The 19023-nt window shown below is 48.7% G+C and overlaps 1 protein-coding gene and 1 pseudogene across 9 annotated transcripts in view; one reads left to right on the top strand and one right to left on the bottom strand.

The window, feature by feature from the left end:
• The window catches only part of B3GALT5 (beta-1,3-galactosyltransferase 5), an 88832-nt gene that overhangs the window by 10969 nt on the left and 58840 nt on the right, over window positions 1-19023 (top strand). For 3 of the 9 annotated variants that reach the window (XM_077995741.1, XM_001108171.5, XM_077995750.1), the window contains exon 1: window positions 16464-16661. The gene's annotated coding sequence lies outside the window, so the exon portion shown is untranslated. Of the gene's footprint in view, window positions 1-8680; window positions 8813-16463; window positions 16662-18527; window positions 18732-19023 lie in introns of those variants that run through there. The other 6 variants (XM_077995740.1, XM_077995743.1, XM_077995749.1 and 3 more) reach the window with 5 other exon arrangements.
• LOC144340170 (putative uncharacterized protein B3GALT5-AS1) lies at window positions 757-16088 on the bottom strand (annotated as a pseudogene).

Genomic DNA, 19023 nt, shown 5'->3' with positions numbered 1-19023 from the left:
ACTGATGGGGGGGAGTCAGCTTGCCTTCTCTGATCTAATAGTTTTGCTCAGTGGAAGGTGACACCAGGCCAAAGACACATTGACTCCATCCTTTACTTGTGTTTTCTTGTAAAATGTAGAATCTGCCATGCCCTGGTTTAAGTCTTTTGGGGTTTTCTCAGTGGCTGCATGATCACATTCTAATTCTTCAGAAAGTCATTCACAAATCTTCACATTGTGTGGCCAGGCGTGGTGGCTCACACCTGTAATCCCAGCACTTTGGGAGGCTAAGGTGGCAGTATCCCTTGAGGCTTGGAGTTCAAGACTAGTCTGGCCAACATGATGAAACCCTGTCTCTACTAAAAATACAAAAATTAGCCAGTGTGGTGGTGCACGCCTGTAGTCCAAGCTATTTGGGAGGTTGAGGCATAAGAATTGCTTGAACCTGGGACACGGAGGTTGTGGTGAGCCAAGATCTCAGCACTGCACTCCAGCCTGGGTGGCAGAGTAAGACTCTGTCTCAATTAAAAAAAAAAAAAAAGGCCTTCACATTAAAGCCCCAAGCTCCTTCTCTTCCCACATCACTTTCCACTCTATGTCCTCTGTCTTCTAGTACATGGGCCCTGTATTAATCCATTTTCATGCTGCTATGAAGAAATACTCGAGGCTATGTAATTTATAAAGGAAAGAGGTTTAATTGACTCAAAGTTCCACAGGGCTGGGGAGGCCTCAAGAAACTAACAATCATTGTGGAAGGGGAAGCAAACTTGTCCTTCTTCACTTGGCTGCAGGAAGGAGAGTCCTGAGCAAAAGGGTTTTGGAAAAGCTCCTTGTAAACGTTGAGATCTGGTGAGAACTCACTTATCACAAGAACAGCATGAGGGTAACCGCCCCCATGATTTAATTACCTCCCACAGGGTCCCTCCCGCAACACGTGTGAGTTAACAATTCGGATTACAATTCAAGATGAGATTTGGGTGGGGACACAGAGCCAGACCATATAAGGCCCTGTGTAGCTGGCAGAATAATGATCCCCCAAGATACCTGCCCTCTGATCCCTAATACCTGTGAATATGGCACATTACATGGCAAAAGGGACTTTGCAGGTAGAATTAAGGTCACAGACCTTAGAATGGGGAGGTTATCCTGGCTGATTCAGGTGGGTCCAATATACTCACATGCACTCTTAAAGATGAAAGAGGGAGGCAGACAAGCCATAGAGAGTGGAAGAGGCGGGAGAGAGTCACAGTGCAAGAGGGACTCTTTCCGCGGGTGCTGGCTGAGATGAGGATAAGGATAAGATGAGCCATGAGCCAGGGAGGGCAGGCGGCCTCCAGATGCTGAGGGCAACCCCTGTCCAACAGCCAGCAAGGAAACAAAGACTTCATGCCTACAACCTCACACAGCTGAATTCTGTCAGCAGCCCCAGTGAGCCTGGATGTGGATCCTCCTCCAGAACTCAGCCCCGATGATACCTTGGTTTTGGCTTTGAGAGACGAAGCACAGAAGCCAGCAGAGCCCGTGAGATTTCTGACCTCCCTTGGGAAGTGTAAGATAATACACTTGTATCGTTTTAAACTATGTTAGTCGCAGTTTATTCCAGAAGCCACAGGAAACATTGCCCCTGCACATGTCCTCATTTGCATGCTTTCTTGCGTGCTGCTGCTGGGAACACCTGTGCTTCAGCTCGCCACTAAGTTAAAATCTCACCTGTCCTGGAAGGCCCAGCTTCCACAGCCACCCTGAGCAGCACTGCCCTGCCCTTAATGACAGAGCAGAATGAATCACCTTCTTTGTGCTTGGAGAATTTTGCTTCTATCTCAACATAGTGCATGCGGTGAGTGGTTAGCATCTACGCGATGGTTGCCTTTTGCTGCAGTCTGACCCTTGTCCCTAGCCCAGTGCCTGATAGTCTGCCTGTCAATCAAATATTTATTTATTCTATGTTGTGCCACACAGGTGTGTCATAGGTACTAGGTATACAGGGATGCCTAAGTCAGACCCAGAGCCCTTCATTCTCTCATAGACCTTCTAGGCTACACATATTCAGGGCCTCATAAACATCTGCTAAGTTAATTGAACCAAGGCCTCCTAGAGACAAGCCACAATCACCAGGAAGCAGGACTGGCCTGGTCTCTCTGTCAGGGCAGCCTCATGTATATGCACACAGGAGTCTTCCTCCCACAGCATAGACCATCTGCCATCTGCAGGAAGGTGTGGGGCACCAGGAATGCTCATCGCAGGTGGTATTCGCTTCAGCCATGATTTGCCTGGGGCACAATAGAGTGCCACTTTCCTTCTTCTCCTCAAACTTCCTTTTTATAAGGTGACTGCAATAATATTTACACACATAGTTTCCAAAAGGCTTTTTTCACATTCTCAATGACATTTAATTCTTAGGACAAACCTAGGGTACACACAGAAGTAAAGCAAAGAACACATTTGATTGATTACAATTGTATAGCTGTTTTATTTAGTCTTTCCTGCTGAAAAGTCCCAGTAATATAACTACAGGTTAATCAGGGGCTGCTAATGGTTTAGCCTTTTTCTTTCATATAGGCATTTACAAGAAATAGCTGAAGCTAAGTTTTGCTTATGTTGGGAAATCAAGCAAGATCTGCATCTCTTACGAGGCTTAACTGGTTTAGTCTGTGTTAGCTCAGTAGCGTACCCGACCACTTCTGGCTTGGAGCTGTTTGGATCGGTGTTTTCACAAATAAACTCTACACTTTTATGGTGCCTCAGTTTACCATTTAACAGAGGCCACAGAAGAAATCCACTCTGCCGACCCCTCGATCACAGACTTCCAGCCTCCAGAACTGTGGGCGGATAAATGCCTGTTACTTAAGCTGCCCAGTCTGTGGGTCTTATGGCAGCCCAAGCACATGAATCCACTTACCTGTGGCCTTATTTAAGTTCCCTCCCATCCGTGGCCTCCCTGACCCGCACTGTCTACTTTAATCTCTGTGACCACGTCCCCATCTCCACCATGCAAGTTGGGGGCCAGGCTGGCTCAGCAGGGCCTTGAGCTGGCCTGGGGTAACCCCAAGGCTGAAGATTCACCAGTGATAAACAGAGACACAGAGAGAAGAGAGACACATGTCGGGCTGAGCTGGAAGCTGGATGGGAGAGTCAGGGGCTCAGTGCCCGAGAAGAGGCAGGAAGGGTCTCCTGTGTGGCAGGGGTCAAGGGATGGATAGAAGCCTTAGCATGTGGACAACAGACATGAATTGGAAGCTCCTGGAGCCTGCAGGGAAAGAAGCTGAGGTTTCCAGCTGCTTGTCCCGATGGTTATCTCTGTGTGCAGTTGACCTTGCTGGCCAGAGGGGAGGCAGCTGGGCTGGGAAAGCTGGGAGGCCACCCCCAGCCTCAGGGACATCTTTCCTCGTGCTCTTCAGAGTCACGATTCACACACTTCTCCCCCTTCTTCTGCTGGGAGCCTTCTACAGGCGGGGAATGCTGCTTCCTTAAGGACCTCCAAGATCCACCCTTTGTTTGTGTCCCAGCGTCCACCACTGTGCCGGACACAGTAACTCCCCTGTAGACGCAGGTTGAACAAAAGGATCAATTAGGAAATCAGTTTGCAACTGCCACTTTCCTTTCAGTTTTACAGCTTTTTTTATCTGCAAGGCACGATAGGCTTGGTGGAATGACTGGCCAAGATGGCAAAGCCAGGAGGAATTTGCAGCAGAGATTTTTACCCTCATTTTGGATTTGGTGGGGTCAGGTAACCTGAGGGGGATTCTGGAGGATGGCCGATAAAAACATTCTTGGTTCCAAAGTTTTCAAGAGCTCTGGAGGCAGGTCAGGCATGAAAATGTGAAAATGATGGCTTGTCCTGTAGAACTCTATAAGGAAGAATGGGGCTGAGTAAATTATTGAATAGCAACTTTTTCTTTCCTTTCTTTTTTAACCAGTGGGAAGCTGAGCATCTCAGAACATCTATTATTATCACCAAAAACATAGATGTCATAAAATTTATAGCGCTCCATTTAGAGATTGGAAGATCTAGGCATTAAACACTTAAGCCATTTTCTAATGCTATAAAATAAGATTAATGATGTATCCTTTTTAATGATCCCTTTTCTAAGATTAAAATCTTTGATGTGGAAAATGTTCATTGCTGTTCCTATTTCGAGGCCTGGGTGAATTACCTTACCTTCTCTGACTGTGACAGACCCCTGTGCCCACTGCAAAGTTCTACCTTCCCATTTATTGGGTTTCCCAGGTTTTCTAAATTTATTGATTTAACTCTAGTGGTTCAATTTATTCCAGAAATTTATTCACTAACTGCATGGCACTGCACTTTCTTACACAAGGGAGTTCTTCTATGGTTGACAGTGGAATTATTGTCAGTCATCAATAGGAATACATGAGCATGTCCTGTTTATAGTTCTGCAGGTAGAACTTGGGTAATATGAGGGATCGTGACTTGTTTGCATGAGGCTCCCAATGAGGATGTATTGTTGAAATTTTAATTGTAATTCAGTGGGTAAGCAAGAAATAATAGTTCAGAGCATCGTTCCCCAGAGTCCTTTCATTGTGACCAGGGTTTAAAGTAAGTGGCAAAGTAAACAAAAATGCTACCCCCCAAATATGGAGCAACCCTCCCCCGCCAAACTCTCCCCACCCTGACTCTTGGAGCTTCACTGTGGCTGGAGGCTGCTGTCCCCGGCAGTGCTGCAGCCGTAGACACTGCCTGCTCACGGGACAGACCTGTCTTGTGTCTCAGCACACAGCCTAATGTGCTACTCCTTCTGCAACTATCACTCTAGTCTCAGCATAGCTCTTCCATATTTCAGCCCGAATGGCTGACGCTGGTTGTATTCAGTGATGGGAGACAGAAACTAGAGAACAAAAAGAAGAGCTGCTGCTGCTTCCTCTTTTCTCCCTCCTCAGCCAAGCACGATGCAGAAGGTCAGCTCTTAGAGGAGGAGCAAGCAGGCCAGGCCTGCTTCAGCATCCACTTGTGCGCAACTTAACACTCACATGGTAACACCATGCGAAGTTCGCGAACATAAAAACAAATGACATCGGGTCCTCTTCCCCAGATGAGATGAGTAGCATGCAGACCAAAGGACAGCAGTCCCCGCAGTGCAGCGTGCCGTGTACTGCTGCAGAAGGAGGGACGGACGTGCTTGAGGATGAAGCCACTAACTGGGAGTGGGGGAGACAGAGAAGGGGGCATGGGCTGTGGGTTTTGATGGCTGAACAGGAGTTTCCTAGGGACCTGGGGAAGGGAAGAGTGGACAGGACAGAAATAAATAATGCCAGAGTTCTGTGTCACAAACGGTGGACTGTCAGTACGGCTGGTGGGAGGGGCCGTGCAGCACCCAGTCAGCAGTAGGGCTGGGTGGGCAGCTCAGGGCCAGACTATGAATGAGCTTTCTAGTGTGTATGGCTCTGGCCAGGCACAGTCATGGTTTTCAAGCAAGGACTTGATTTAAATAGATCAGATTCTTCTAACATGGAGCTCAGGAGGGAGACCAGGCATAGGGTGGCTACCAAGCGCCTGCCAGAAATGGTGAGGCCTGGGCTGGGGAGGATGGAGAAGCTGGACCCAAAAGACATGCTTAGGGAGAAGCGACTGCGATTTGTGAGGGAGTGAGATGGGAGACCCGCAGCTTCTGACGGGAGTGTCGAGTGGACGGTGGCACCATGCACCCAGAAAGGCAGTCATAGAAGGTCCAGCAGGTTGGTGGGGAAGCTGGTGGAAAGGCCCTCGAGGCATCTGCCTGCCTTCTCTGCTTTTCACCCCTTGTCCTGCCCTTGTCAGTCTTGTGAGCCTTGGTGAGCGTCGGGGAACTTCACCGGGAGAGGCAGAGCCATGGCACAAGCTGTGCCCAGCTTGGAGGGGGTGCACAGGAGGAGTGTGGCCTGGAGAAGCCTGCCCACGCCTCCTTCTGTGGGGGCCAGCGGTGGCTTGGGCTGGTGCTCCCACGCTTGTGCATTCTATTAGCCTGTGCTAGTCCACAGGCCAGCGGCTGGGTCTCATCCCAGCAAGGAAATTTGGAGCTTCCCGCTTTCCTCTTGCTTTTCTTTAGACAAGGTATATGGTGAACTCAGTCCTTCCCCAGCTGCTTCTGGGGGGTGTGGCAAAGCACAAAGTGTTGAGATCTCCTGGTTCAGGGAGAGAGGGATCTAGTGCCTGAAAAACGTGACAAGAACACTTGGCTTTTCTGAAAACACTCATCATTCTTTCCTAGCATAGCAGTTATTTTCTGCCCCCGGGCTTTGGTGACAGTGTTGTCTGGTTCCACAGATGTCAAAAACTCAAGTTTATGCAAAGACTTTCACTTCTCAGGCTCCAAAGGCCTCCACAAGCTCCCCTCATCTGTGTTCATGGACTTGAATTTCATGTTGTCGAATGAGTGTCAGGTAGTGGCAGAAATAATGCATGTATCACACATTTATTGATTTATTTCCCTTGGATTTATTTTACTTTAGAACACCATTACCCAAAGCAGAACTCCGGAAATGCTAGTCCTACAACATCATCTTTGAAGAATGGGTTTCATTTTCAGATGCTTGGGAAATATTGCGTTCCCTGTGCTGCTGTTGCACATCAATTCTCAACTCACAGTAAAGGCTCTGAGAAGGCCTGCATTGTAAAACTGTGCAGACAGGGTCTCCCCAAGTTGTCACACATGAGATCCTGGACTCTGCTTAGTGGTTTTCGTTTTTTTTCTAAATGCATTTTGAACAGCCAGGGTACAGACTACCGTGAAGACCACCCTAGGATACACAAACCATGAAAGCCTTTCTAAGTCATGTTGTTGAGTCTGTAAAAGAGGAGGAAATTTGGGAAATGGGCAGCAGGCTTTTCCTGGCCCTCAAGAGAGGATCTCACTCCTTTTTGCATTGATCTCCCTTTTCCATTTTTACTTTGCCTCTGATTAAATTTTCTTATTGCTCTTCACCCCATTTCTTGGTGTTTTGCCTCAGATGAAAGTAGGGTAATTAGTTCCTTATCTCTGTTTTAAAGAATTTCATCTGGCTTCCAGCTCAGTGGCTAATTATGGCTTTATGGATTTCCTTCTTTGAAATACATCTATGCTAAATACTGCCAGCTTCTCATTCACTTCAAGCTAAAGTGGGAAGCTCTGTAGGCCTAAATCTCTCCCTTCACTTTAGATTCATACTGTTAATGATAAAAAGGGGGAGAGGAGGCTGGGTGTGGTGGCTCATGCCTGTAATCCCAGCACTTCGGGAGGCCAAGGTGGGCAAATCACTTGAGGCCAGGAGTTCAAGACCAGCCTGGTCAATGTGGCAAAACCCCATTTCTACAGAAAATAGGCAAAAATTAGCCAGGTGTGGTGGCACACACCAGTAATCCAGCTACTCTGGAGGCTGAGGTGGGAGGATTGCTTGAGCCCAGGAGGTGGAGGCTGTAGTCTGCTGAGATTGTGCCACCGCACTCCAGCTTGGGTGATGGAGTGAGACTCTGTCTCAAAACAAAAACTAAAACAAAAACAAAAACCAGCAAAGTCCTAAGTCAGTCCAAAAAGTGGGAGAGGAATTAGGTGGACTAACAAAGTAATATGTACATGTTATAACTTCAGGCTATTTCTGTTTGTCAGGAGATTGCTTTACCTGGGTCAATTATTTGGTTCCTCTGTGGCTCAGTTTTCTCATCAGTAAAATGGAAGAATAACAGCATGTAACTCACAAAATTGTAGCCAGAAAGAAATGTCAAACATTTAGAATAATGATTGGCACAGAGCTTTAATAATAATAACAACAACAAGGCCAGGTGCAGTGGCTCATGCCTGTGATCCCAGCACTTTGGAAGGCCGAGGCAGGTGGATCACGAGGTCAGGAGATCGAGACTATCCTGGCTAATACGGTGAAACCCCGTCTCTACTTAAAAAAAAAAAAAAAAATTAGCCGGGCGTGGTGGCAGGCGCCTACTTGGGAGACTGAGGCAGGATAATGGCGTGAACCCGGGAGGCAGAGCTTGGCAGTGAGCCGAGATTGCGCCACTGCACTCCAGCCTGGGCGAAAAAGCAAGACTCTGTCTCAAAAACAACAACAACAACAAAAAAAAAACAAAAACAAAAAACCAAAACAAAACAATAATAATACATAATATTACTCTAAAGAGATACTTAAATGAGTTTTTCTAAATTTACATCTAATTCTTTTTCCCAGGCTTTACTCAATAAAATCAATAATGATAAATCCTGGAAAACAGAGCCTTAACATCACAGTGTTATTAATTCATCAAGCATTGCTGGCACTTTTTACTTTATTCTGGAGATCCAAAAATGCTTCTGGTCTGGACACTCGAATAGCAGAGTGAGCGAGAGGTCCTGGGGGGAATTTGGAGGTCTGAGTTCTGATTCCCAGTCCCCCACTTCCTAGTGATGGGCTCTTGGGTCGCTACCGAATGACCAGTGCTGACATGCACTGAGGGCTTACCAGGTGCCGAGCAAAGTTCAAACACCTTTCCTGCATCTCCATTGTGGACACGGGACAGTGAGGTGACAAGAGGCGCTCAGTCACCAGCGAACCTCAATTTCATCTGTGAAATAATAACACCTCCCACTCATCCCTCCCGGTGGGATTATCAGAAGCTTGAATGACATTGAGTGTCTAGAAAGTACTTTGAAAGCTGCAGTGTTCTGGTGGATGAATGTAGGAGGTCCTCAAGTTTTCACTGAAAAGCTTCTGGTTGATGCGTGATTTCTCCCCTTTGCAGGAAGCCGACAAGAAGCATGTTGCTGAGTGATCTTGGGTTTCCATCCTCCATGCCCGTGCATCCACACGTGGGCCCAGCCAGCAAGGAGAAGTCTACCAGGCAGGAGGAGGGGAGACACCAAGAGCCCCCGCAGTAAGTCACAAGAACTGCCTGCACTCTGACTTTCTTTAGCTTCCTCAGCATTTTGTACGGGGCTCCCACTGACCGATGTGGGGGTTAGAACTGGAAGGAAAGGTCCCTCTCCTCCCATCTGGAGGTGTTGAAGTAGCACTGGGCAAAGCCCAGGGTGGTACCTCTGGGGCTACGGCAGGACAGGGGTGTTTAGTGGGTTGGAAGCCCCCGTCCCCAACAAAACATCTCTGACCTGGTTTAAGACATTGGAGGTCCACACACATTTCATTTGAAAAAGGAGTTTCTAACTCTTAAGATAGAAAATCACCAATGAAGTCCAACCCTTAGTGAGAATCAACTGACCTTTCCTCTGCACTCCATCACATTTTAATTTTTTTTAACTTTTTTTTTTGGAGACAGGGTCTTGCTCAGTTGTCCAGGCTGGAGGGCAGTGGCATGATCATAGCTGACTGCAGCCTTGATCTCCTGGGCTCAAGTGATCTCATCTCAGCCTCCTGAGTAGCTGGGACCACAGGTGTGTGCCACCAATTAGGTGTGCAGCTAATTTTACTATTTTTATTTTTTAATAGATATAAGGTCTTGTGTTGTTCAGGCTAGTCTCGAACTCCTGAGATCAAGGAATCTTCCCGCCTTGGCCTCTGAAAGCGCTAGGATTGCAGGCACAAGACATCTTTACGTTTTGTGGAGGTTCTGTTTGCTTCTGCACCTTGGTCCAATCCTAGCATGGTCAGTTATCACCAAGTTGGTGTCTCTTATGCCACTGCATGTTCCCGAAGGAGAAATAGTTTATTTTTCCTTGTGCCCCACCTCAAAGGATGATCAACATATTAAGCCGACACTCCAGAACGTATAGGCTTCTGATCAATGCGCTGTCTTGCCAATGGTCCCAGAACTACCCTCTCTTCAATATGCCTCTTTTGACAGAGCTCAAGGTACAGGAAAATCTCAAATGCAGAAAAGTCTTTGAGTGTGAATTTAATTTTCAGTGCATCCAAAAATCATTTAGCACTAGGAAGATCGTCTCTCTGATGGGAACGGTGTGTGCCTCTAAAGAATGGGTTCCTTGAGAGGGTAGGAAATGATTCTGAAGGCTTCTTAACATGAAATGCTGCTATGCTGGTTGAAAAAAAAAAATCAGTTCTGTTATTTCAGAATTCTACTTTCTGCTTCCTTCCCAATCATACAAGCTACATGACATTGAATTCTGTGTGCTAGGCAGTTCTGCAAAGGGACAGGCGGTCCTTGGGTCTGGGTTGAAAACAAGAGCTTAAGTCCAGTCTCTCCAAGCACTGGTTAGCTGCATGCGACGTGGCACGTCCACAGATGCTGCATTCTGAAGAAGTCAGGATCACCAGCAACAGATAGAAAGAGACCCTGGGCGTGATGGCTCATGCCTGTAATTCCAGTACTTTGGGAGGGATTGCCCGCGTCCAAGAGTTCAAGACCAGCTTGGACAACACAGAAAGACCCCTGTCTATAAAAAAAAAAAAAAAAATTAAAAAAGACCATGCTGGGAAACATACTGAGACTCTGTTTCTACAAAAGAGATCCCCCCCCCCTTTTTTTTTTGAGACACAGTCTCATTGTCACCCAGGCTGGAGTGCAGTGGCATGATCTTGGCTTACTGCAACTTCCGCCTCCCAGATTCAAGTGATTCTCCTGCTTCAGCCTCCCAAGTAGCTGGGATTACAGGCATGCACCACCACACCCGGCTAATTTTTGTATTTTTAGTAGAGGCGAGGTTTCACCATGTTGGTCAGGCTGGTCTTGAACTCCTGGCCTCAAGTGATCCACCCGTCTCAGCCTCCCAAAGTGCTGGGATTACAGGGGCTAGCCACCAAACCTGGCCTGTTTTTTTTTTTTGTTTTTTTTTTTAAGGGTCTGTGTCTCAATATGTTGCCCAGGCTGCTCTGGAACTCTTGGTCTCAAGCGATTCTCCTGCCTCAGCCTCCCAAGTAGCTAGAATTACAGGCGCACACCACCTAGCCTAGTTTATCCCAAATTTTTAAATAGAAATTTGTATTCCTGAAAGAAATATGAAAAGGACCAAAGCAAAGTGGTTTTCACTTGTTTGTTTGCATGTTGGAAGTGAGATTGCCTTTAGATCCTCTTTCCCAATATTACTATAAATTAAACTAACTTTAAAGCGATGAACTTTCCTCCCAAGCTTACTGCACTATCTAAAGGCCCTTGTGGTCTAAAAGCAAAAGATCATATGTTTTAAGGATGAATGGTGCCATTGTTACTATGTGAATGCTCACTATGTTTAGGCTCTGTGTTGAGTTTTACTCAGTCACTCATTTAAAAAATTTATTTATTAATGCATCACTTCGTTTATTCACTTAGCACCTGTCTTGAATACCTGCTATATCTCACGAACTGTGGTAGGCACTGGTGGAAACAGAAGTCAGTGAGACACATGAAGGAGGCCTGTAGTAAAGATAGAAATTAAGACAAACAAACACAAAAATGCCTGAGAAGTGGCCAGGCCCGGTGGCTCATACTTGTAATCCCAGCACTTTGGGAGGCCAAGGCGAGTGGATCATTTGAGGTCAGGAGTTTGAGACCAGCCTGGCCAACATGATAAAACCCCAACTCTACTAAAAATACAAAAATTAGCTGAGCGTGGTGGCAGATGCCTGTAATCCCAGCTACTCCAGAGGCTGAGGCAGGAGAATTGCTTGAACCTGGGAGGCGGAAGTTGCAGTGAGCCGAGATCGCGCCGCTGCACTCCAGCTTGGGTGACAGAGCGAGACTCAGTCTCAAAAAAAAAAAAAAAAAAAAAAAAGCCTGAGAATTGTTGTGTTACCAAAAAGAAAGCACAGAGTGCCACAGGAGTCCTCCAGTGTTTGGCTGCCCCATCTTTCCCTAAGCTTTACAACAACGCTGTTATGCCCACTATGCGGATGGGGAACTGAGGGGTGGTGCTTACTTATGGAGCAAGAGTTTGCAAAACCAAGTTGACGAAACTCTACATGTTCTTACCACTCCATCTCCTCCCTGGCTTGGAACTTCCATGCTGAAGAGTCCAGATGGACCTTAATTTTAGAGACCTTAGAATGAGTTTAGGTTTATATGCTCCAGAACTCACTAGAAATGTCAGGGAAGGGACAGCTGTGGGGAAGGGGGTGCATTGTGCTGAGAATTTTGTATAAGAAGCCAGCTCAACAGTGAAAGGTGGTGATCATTTTTCAAGTGTCCTCGGTTTTTCATGTGTCATAAAATTGTATTATTCAGGAAAAATCCCCACAATCAAATTAAAAACTTCTATGAAAATATAAAAAGAGAAGCTTACTGATGCATGCTTATAAACTGGTTACAGTACTTTCTCTGTGGCCTCAGGGCTGGAGGGCTGTGTTTTTTCAGAGGTGACCAGGGACCATCCAAACACAGCCTCCTTCCATTAATGTGACCTTCTGTTAACCAGCATAGACTCTTCTGGTCCCATTCAGAGAGTGAATTCCTTCATTAGCTGGGAAGGCATGGTCCCACCTACTTACGGAATGAGGGGCTACCTTCATCCTACCCCATAGGGTGCAACTGGCCACAGCCTTACCTATCCGTATAACGCACAATTGTCATGTAATAACTCCGTGGGCCACCCTGGCTTGGGCCATGTTTCCTCAGCTCCCTGGGAGTGGTGGTGGTTATAATCATGTTCTGCAGTCCCAATGAAGGCTCCCACCCAGTTGAGGAAAAGTCAGCCTGTTTGTTGCAGCAAGATCAGCCCACGTGGGCAGGGTATCCCTCAAGTGAGGCAGTGATGCGGCTCCCAGGGGCCCCAGGACAGGAGCCACACTGCCGGCACACACCTCAGACTCCAGGCAGCAGCCGCTACCTCCAGGGTTCAGCTCCCAGTTCCCCGGCCCACTCTGTTCTCCCACGCTTCACCTTGCTCCAAGAGAAAGCTTTGTTTCATGCTTCAGAAAACTGCTGTGGGCCTGGAAAGCCTTTCAGGCAGAGGCATTCTAATTAGTATTGTGACTTCCCTGGGAAAATCATTTTCCAGGCTTCAAAGAACCTCTGATGATTCTCTAACTTTTCATGAGGGTCCCTGGGACATCTCAACCATGAAGCTCATTCCACTTAGGTTTTTGAATCAGAAACGCAGGAATTTTCTGCTGGTAGTGGCTGGAGCTTCCTTGAGATGAGTGAAGAGCAGGTGAGCTCTCCTGCCTCCCACCATCACCAGCCTGGATCAGGAGGGGAGAAGGAACTTGCTTGCACATTTTGCAACCAAACCCCATGGTAGAAAAGGGCCCTCATAGTGGGTCTTAAGATAGATGAAAGGAAAAAAAAAAAAAAAGAGCCCTCACTTGCTCCATTTCCCCAGCCACTGCCCATGGATGCCATCGGCTGATCCCTCCACTTATTTATTCAAGTATTGCTCCAGCATCCCCTGTGTGCCAGGTGGAGGCCTCTGCTGGGGTGCAGTGGTGCACCCTGAAGTCCCGTTCTGGCAGGGGAGACAGAGCATGGACAAATGAGTAAGTGGACCCCGAAATGTCAGGTAGCAATGCTGAGCCAGAAGGATCAGAAGTGGGGGACTGAGGTGTGGGAGGACGTGTGCACTAAACAGGGCCTCAGGGAAGGGGAAGTGGTCTCTGAGCAGAGATCTGGTGGAGTCCAGGAGAGTCCCATGTGTATCCAGGAGAGCCTTGGTCCAGGCACAGGGCAGGGAAGGAGCGGGTCCTGAAATGACATGGGCTGCCTGTGGAAGGAGCACCTGAAGGCTGGCACGGAGGGAGGGACTGGCCGCAGGGAAATTTGACCAGTGACTGCTTCATGCGGTGCAGGACTGGCAGCAGGGGACTTTGACCGGCAGCTCCATCATGGGGCACCATCTTCTGACCTCTAAGTGGCCCTTTCCATGGAGCTGTCATGGATAAATGTTTTCTCTAGCTATTGTGGAGCACTGGGTCCTGTTCCTTTCTACGAGAGCAGCCGTTCCCAACTGGGTGTGACTTTGCTCCCCACGGGACACCTGGCAAGTCTGGAGACGTTGTCACAGCTTGTGTGTGTGTGCAGGGGCGCACATCCAGTGGGTAGAGGCCAAGGGTCCTGCTAAGCATCCCACAGTGCACAGGACAATCTCACAACAAGGAATTATCCAACCCAAACTGTCAAGTGTGCTGAGGTTAAGAACCCTGAGACCAAACAGGAGCGTCAGTGAGCATGGGGAAGGATGCACGTTTTGACTGACAGTCACTGGTACCAGGCTCTGGAGGGCCTTGTGGGTGGTGGAAGGCATATGGGGAAGCGGTGCTTGGCTTCTGCAAATCCTTCTCCCATGGGAGAGAAGTCTGCATGGCTTACAGGTGACCCATCCCCACAGTGACCAGGACAGAGCAGACCACTGCCTGGGCCACTGCCTCGGCCTCTCGTATAGTTTAGCAAAGACCAATGTCAGAGCCTGAGACCATGAGCTCTGGCCTAGGATGGATGGATGGATGGATGGATGGATGGATGCTTTCACTTTCTTGACAGGTATCTCCAAGACCCAAGGCCATGGCTAGCTCATCTCACAGTGGTGCTCACTGGGCTAAGCAATTTACACACATTGACCTATGATCTGCCCTTTGCTATAGCCTATTTTCTACATGGTAGTGCTGAACAGTGAGCAGGTACATTCCTGGTGCAGGGTGTTTGCCTTTGCTGTGATCTGATCTGCCTGGAATGCTCCCTCTTCACTTCTCCTGCCCTTTCAGTATCCGGGTCTCAGCTGGAAAACTGCCCCCATGCAGAGGCCCTTACCCCTCCAGTTCGTTTCCTTCATCCTTGTTTTCATACCACTTACTAGCCTAATTGAAAACAAGCTACTCAAATGAAGAAGTCATTGTAGTATAATTCAATTACTCTAGTCTTGGAAACAAAAAATGGAGGACCCTCCTCCCCAGGGCAATTTCAGGGAAGAAGCTTCCGGCTCTACCACCAGCACCCAAAGCTGAAATTCTACTTAAACGATTCCCTGATTTTTATACTTGGAATGCAATAAATGTATTTTAACTGTTCTGTCGGTATTTACATATACCCAGGCTGGGCTTCTGTGGCCCCCGCTGAGACTGGCCCCCTGCCCCTCAGAGCACAGCCCTAAGTATCAGTCTCCCAGAGCCCTTTCTCTGGATCCTGCACCTTCCTACCCCCGCCCCCCTGCCACCTTTGTTAAAACAACACCTGCCCCATGTCATAGCCCCTCAGGTGCTGGCTCAACTGAGGTGTCCGTGGCTGGACAGAGGTCTGATGTGCTGCTTGGTGCAGGAGGTGCTGGGTGGGAAGGGAGGAAAGGGTGGGAAGGGAGTCGGGCGAACAGCAACCGGTGACTGGGAGGGAGAGGGCAGGGGACACCCTGGAGGGCAGGCAGGCTCACCTCCTGCCCCCTCTGGGGTGGTACCCGCCCCACTTGATGCTGCCTGAGGCGGCATCCTGTCTGGCCCTGCTTGGCTGTGAGTGTGCCAGGCCCGTACGGTTACCCCAGGAAATGGGAGCTGCACAAAGCCACGTGCAGAATCGCGTGGGAGTTTAATAATCCCAGCTGGTGATTGCTGCCCCGCTGCTGCGTTCCTCCCCATCAGACCCCTCACAGGCTTCCCTCCAACCCGACGCTCCAGCTTCTGAGGTCTGTCCGTTCTCTGAAGCGATTCTACACCTTTTAGGCTCTGGACTCCATGTTCCTAATTTTTGTGTGTGGGGGGTCTCTCCCCACTTCCCCATTAGCTCACGTCATCTTTGTGCAAAAAGGATCACTTGTCAGCCGTGGGGAAGAAAGGGCTGGCACTGCTCTGAAGCTGCTTAAGTTATGACATTAGGGAAAATAAGCCGGCTTCATTGGGCCTGGGGTAGGCGCCTGAGCACTGGTAATTTTAAGAGCTTCCCAGGAGATTTTACTGCTGCCAGGGTTGAAGATCACTGAATTGAATATGTTCTCAACTCTTTAAAAATGTGTATTTGTTTACGTAAATATATGTCTATTTTTCCTGCCAGAGAAAGGTGGGGTCCCACTGGCTTCAGCTCCTGCAGCCCCCCCCCCCCCGCCCCGCACTGTGGCTGTGACACATCAGTATTCAGTCACCTGGAGGCCGCCTGTGGCTGTGTGACCCAGGACAGGCCCTCTGACTTCTCTGTGCCGGAGTCGTCTCATCCATGAAATGGGAATCGTCAAGGCACCTACTTCATTGGGTCGTCACTGCGCAGCCCCATAGCGCCCCACGCCTTGCATGACTTTGGCTCATTCCTCACAATCAGGCCTTTTGCTGTGAAGGTAGCATCTCTTTTTAAAAAGATCTGGCGGTGGTGGTGGGGCGGGGGGGCGGTGTTCTCTCCGGGGCATCTGGGGCTTGAGAAGCGCAGGACCCTGCAGGCTTCCCTCTCCTGTGAGTGTTTTCAAAGTTAACTTTGGGACGGTTCTCCCGGAGGGCCGGACAGAAACTCAAAGAACCGGCCTCAGGGGATCTGAGTAAATTCCACCTTCGTCAATTCCTGGTGCTCTGTGAAAGATGCTCTTTCCCTCGGGGCTTCGGAGCTGGAGCATTTGTAGACAGTTCCTGCCTCTTCCCCCGGCTGCCCGCGCGGGGGTCCAGCCGCCTCCCGGAGCCGCCCCCTGCGTCCCCCAGCCCGCGCCGCCCTGCGCGGCCGGCTGGCCTCCTCACCTATCAGATTTCCTGTGCGCATCGCCGCGCGCTCCTCCCACCTCCTAAATGCGGAGCGGAGCGGGGCGGAAAACCATCCTCGGCCTGGACCCAGCGCCTCCGGGGACCGGCCGCGCGCCCCCTGCGTTCGCGGGCCGGGGTGCGGCTCTGAGCCCGCGGCGGCTTCCAGTCCGACTGGGCCTGCCGGGGCTGCCCCGCGCACGGTAAGGCCCGGGGCTGGGGCGCGGGGCGCGGGGAGCGCTGGCCGGGAGCGCGGGGCCGGGTCCTGCGGCGCGCGGGGGCGTGGGTGCCGGGCGCCGGGCGCCGGGGACCGCGGCGCGGCCGTGCACTGCAGGCGTGTTCTTCTGTTTTCCTTCGTTCCTTTTAAATGAAGGGAAAGAAAATTGTTACAGACCAAATGTCATCAAACTTGGTGTGAAAACATTCATTTATCAAGTCTTATCGCTACTCACGCCACGCACCCAGGAAGTTGTGTTCCTGGGTGGGCACGGTGCGGACGCGAGACTTAGGGAATCAGTACTGGATGGAAACATCACGCAATTAGAAAGAATAGCGTAATCTTAAACAACAACAACAAAACAAACTCTGAAGCACCCTGCGGCACGCAGCTTCTGCATCGTGGGGGTTGTGGAGGGGGCTGCTAAGCAGAATGGTGAGAAAGCTTTGCATTAAGGGATGACACCAGGGGTTTTGACTTTGGGAGGACCAGAAGGGATTCTGTAGGTCATTGCTAAATACAGTGAGGTACCTTAAGATTCAGTAATGAACATTATTTTAAAAACAATATCTGTACCAGGTGTGTGTGTGTGAGTGTGTGTGCGTGTGCGTGTGCGCGCCTATGTGTGTGCATGTGCAAGTGTGCTCTCACACACACCGCACTGTAGTTTTCCTTCATGGTTTTGTTTCATTTTTTGTTTAGGTTTCTGACTTTTGAGGGATAAATACAGCTTCCAAATGATAGCAACTGAATCTGCAGTAATCAGATGTTGGAAAATTATTTTTCACTCGTCCTTTATGTTAGCGTAACAAACTTAAGTCTTTGTTATGAGTGGCCACCTATTGTAAATGTTAACATTACTTCTCATCTCCGCATCTTCCTCATTTACTATTTTTGTCTTTTTCAAAGCGATGGAGATGGAGGAGGAGTAGAATTTAATGAAGATACAGATCTGGGGAAGTGTCATGTTTCGTTGGGTGCCTGGGGTGGGCAGTGGCTGCTGTTGAGAGTATTTTACAGATGTGGGAAGTCCTTAGAGGGGCATTTGTGGGTAAATGCATGCTGATTCTGCCCATCTTTACATGTACCTTTTGTGGTGTTTCCTCTTTAAAACAGGTGCGTGTAATATGCAAATTTGGTTTCAAAGAGAGAATTGTGTATCTTTTAAGGAATGATTGCATATGTGTTAAGTCTTGTTTTCTATCTCCTTTCATTTTTTTCTTCTCTTTTAAAGTCAGTTCGTCTTAAATAATTTCTTTGTTAGGTAAATTTAATAATAATAAAAATCTGACGTGTTCAGGAAGGAGCTCAGTGTGAGGCCCATGGACGTTACCTCCCGGAAATGCAAATCGGAAAGAGATGTTTCACTATGCTGTTACCTCAGAGGACTGACAAGGACAAGGTGGTCTTTGCAAAGGTTCTTCCAGACAGGGGCATCCCTTCTTTTGTAGGATTTCTAAGTAGGTACCTTGAATGAACAAGGGCCACCTTTGATAGTCGGTTTTATGAAAATCTGCGTACTTCACCATGGCCAAACTTCTCCACATGGATGGTAACCTTCATCCATTCAGCAGAGGATACCAGGGTGTAGCCCTCCCTCCTCTGTCCCTGGACAGCTACAGATTGAGGCCAGTTCAGCCGGCTCCCAGAAGAGTTTCAGAGTCTCCATCTTCTCCTTCCTGGGCATGGAACTGAGCCCAGTACTGGCGTCCGAGGGGATGCTCCCCCATACATACTTGTCCATTGAACTGGGTGTCTGATCAGATTTCTGCTTGGTTTTCTGCCAGGCCTAGAGCCTGATCCTGAATCCTGGTTGAAAAGCTGCCTGGGCTTTATCAACCTCTCTCCCCAGGTGACCTGGATGCTGATGAGGATGGAGTCCCTCCTTGGACCTGAGAGACGTCTACCTCCTTGACTATAACATCCTTGTTCCTGGGCCCCACCCAAGCTTCGTGGCCCTGGGTAAACCCAGGTTTGCAGCCTGTGTTCATTTTTCTTCTGTTGACCCTTCTCCTTCTACTCCTTACTTTCCTCTGCCGCCCCTTCCTGCTCCCAGGTAAGTCCTTGGACTTGGTGAGGGCTCCCCTATTCCTTGTTAATTCCAGTTTCTTCTCTTTTGCCTTGTCCTGAGGATAGGGTTCCGTCAAGCTTTGTGGCTGACCTTTTCTGAGTTTTGACAACACTGCTTTGCCTGTGGAAGGAGGGAGTTAACTGACCCTGTGTCAGGTGAAGGGGTGCGTAAGAAGATTTATAGAGATTTTGAGAACTAACATGGCCTTCAGTTGAAAACCGGAATTAGGAGCTCTGAGTATTGTGCAGGTGTAGTGAGATTCATTTGAAAAACAAAT

This window comes from Macaca mulatta, chromosome 3 (genome assembly GCF_049350105.2).
Source record: "Macaca mulatta isolate MMU2019108-1 chromosome 3, T2T-MMU8v2.0, whole genome shotgun sequence".
In the NCBI taxonomy this organism is placed as follows: Eukaryota; Metazoa; Chordata; class Mammalia; order Primates; family Cercopithecidae; genus Macaca; species Macaca mulatta.
Note: the sequence above shows the minus strand (reverse complement) of the source record. Positions and strands in the feature narration are given on the sequence as shown.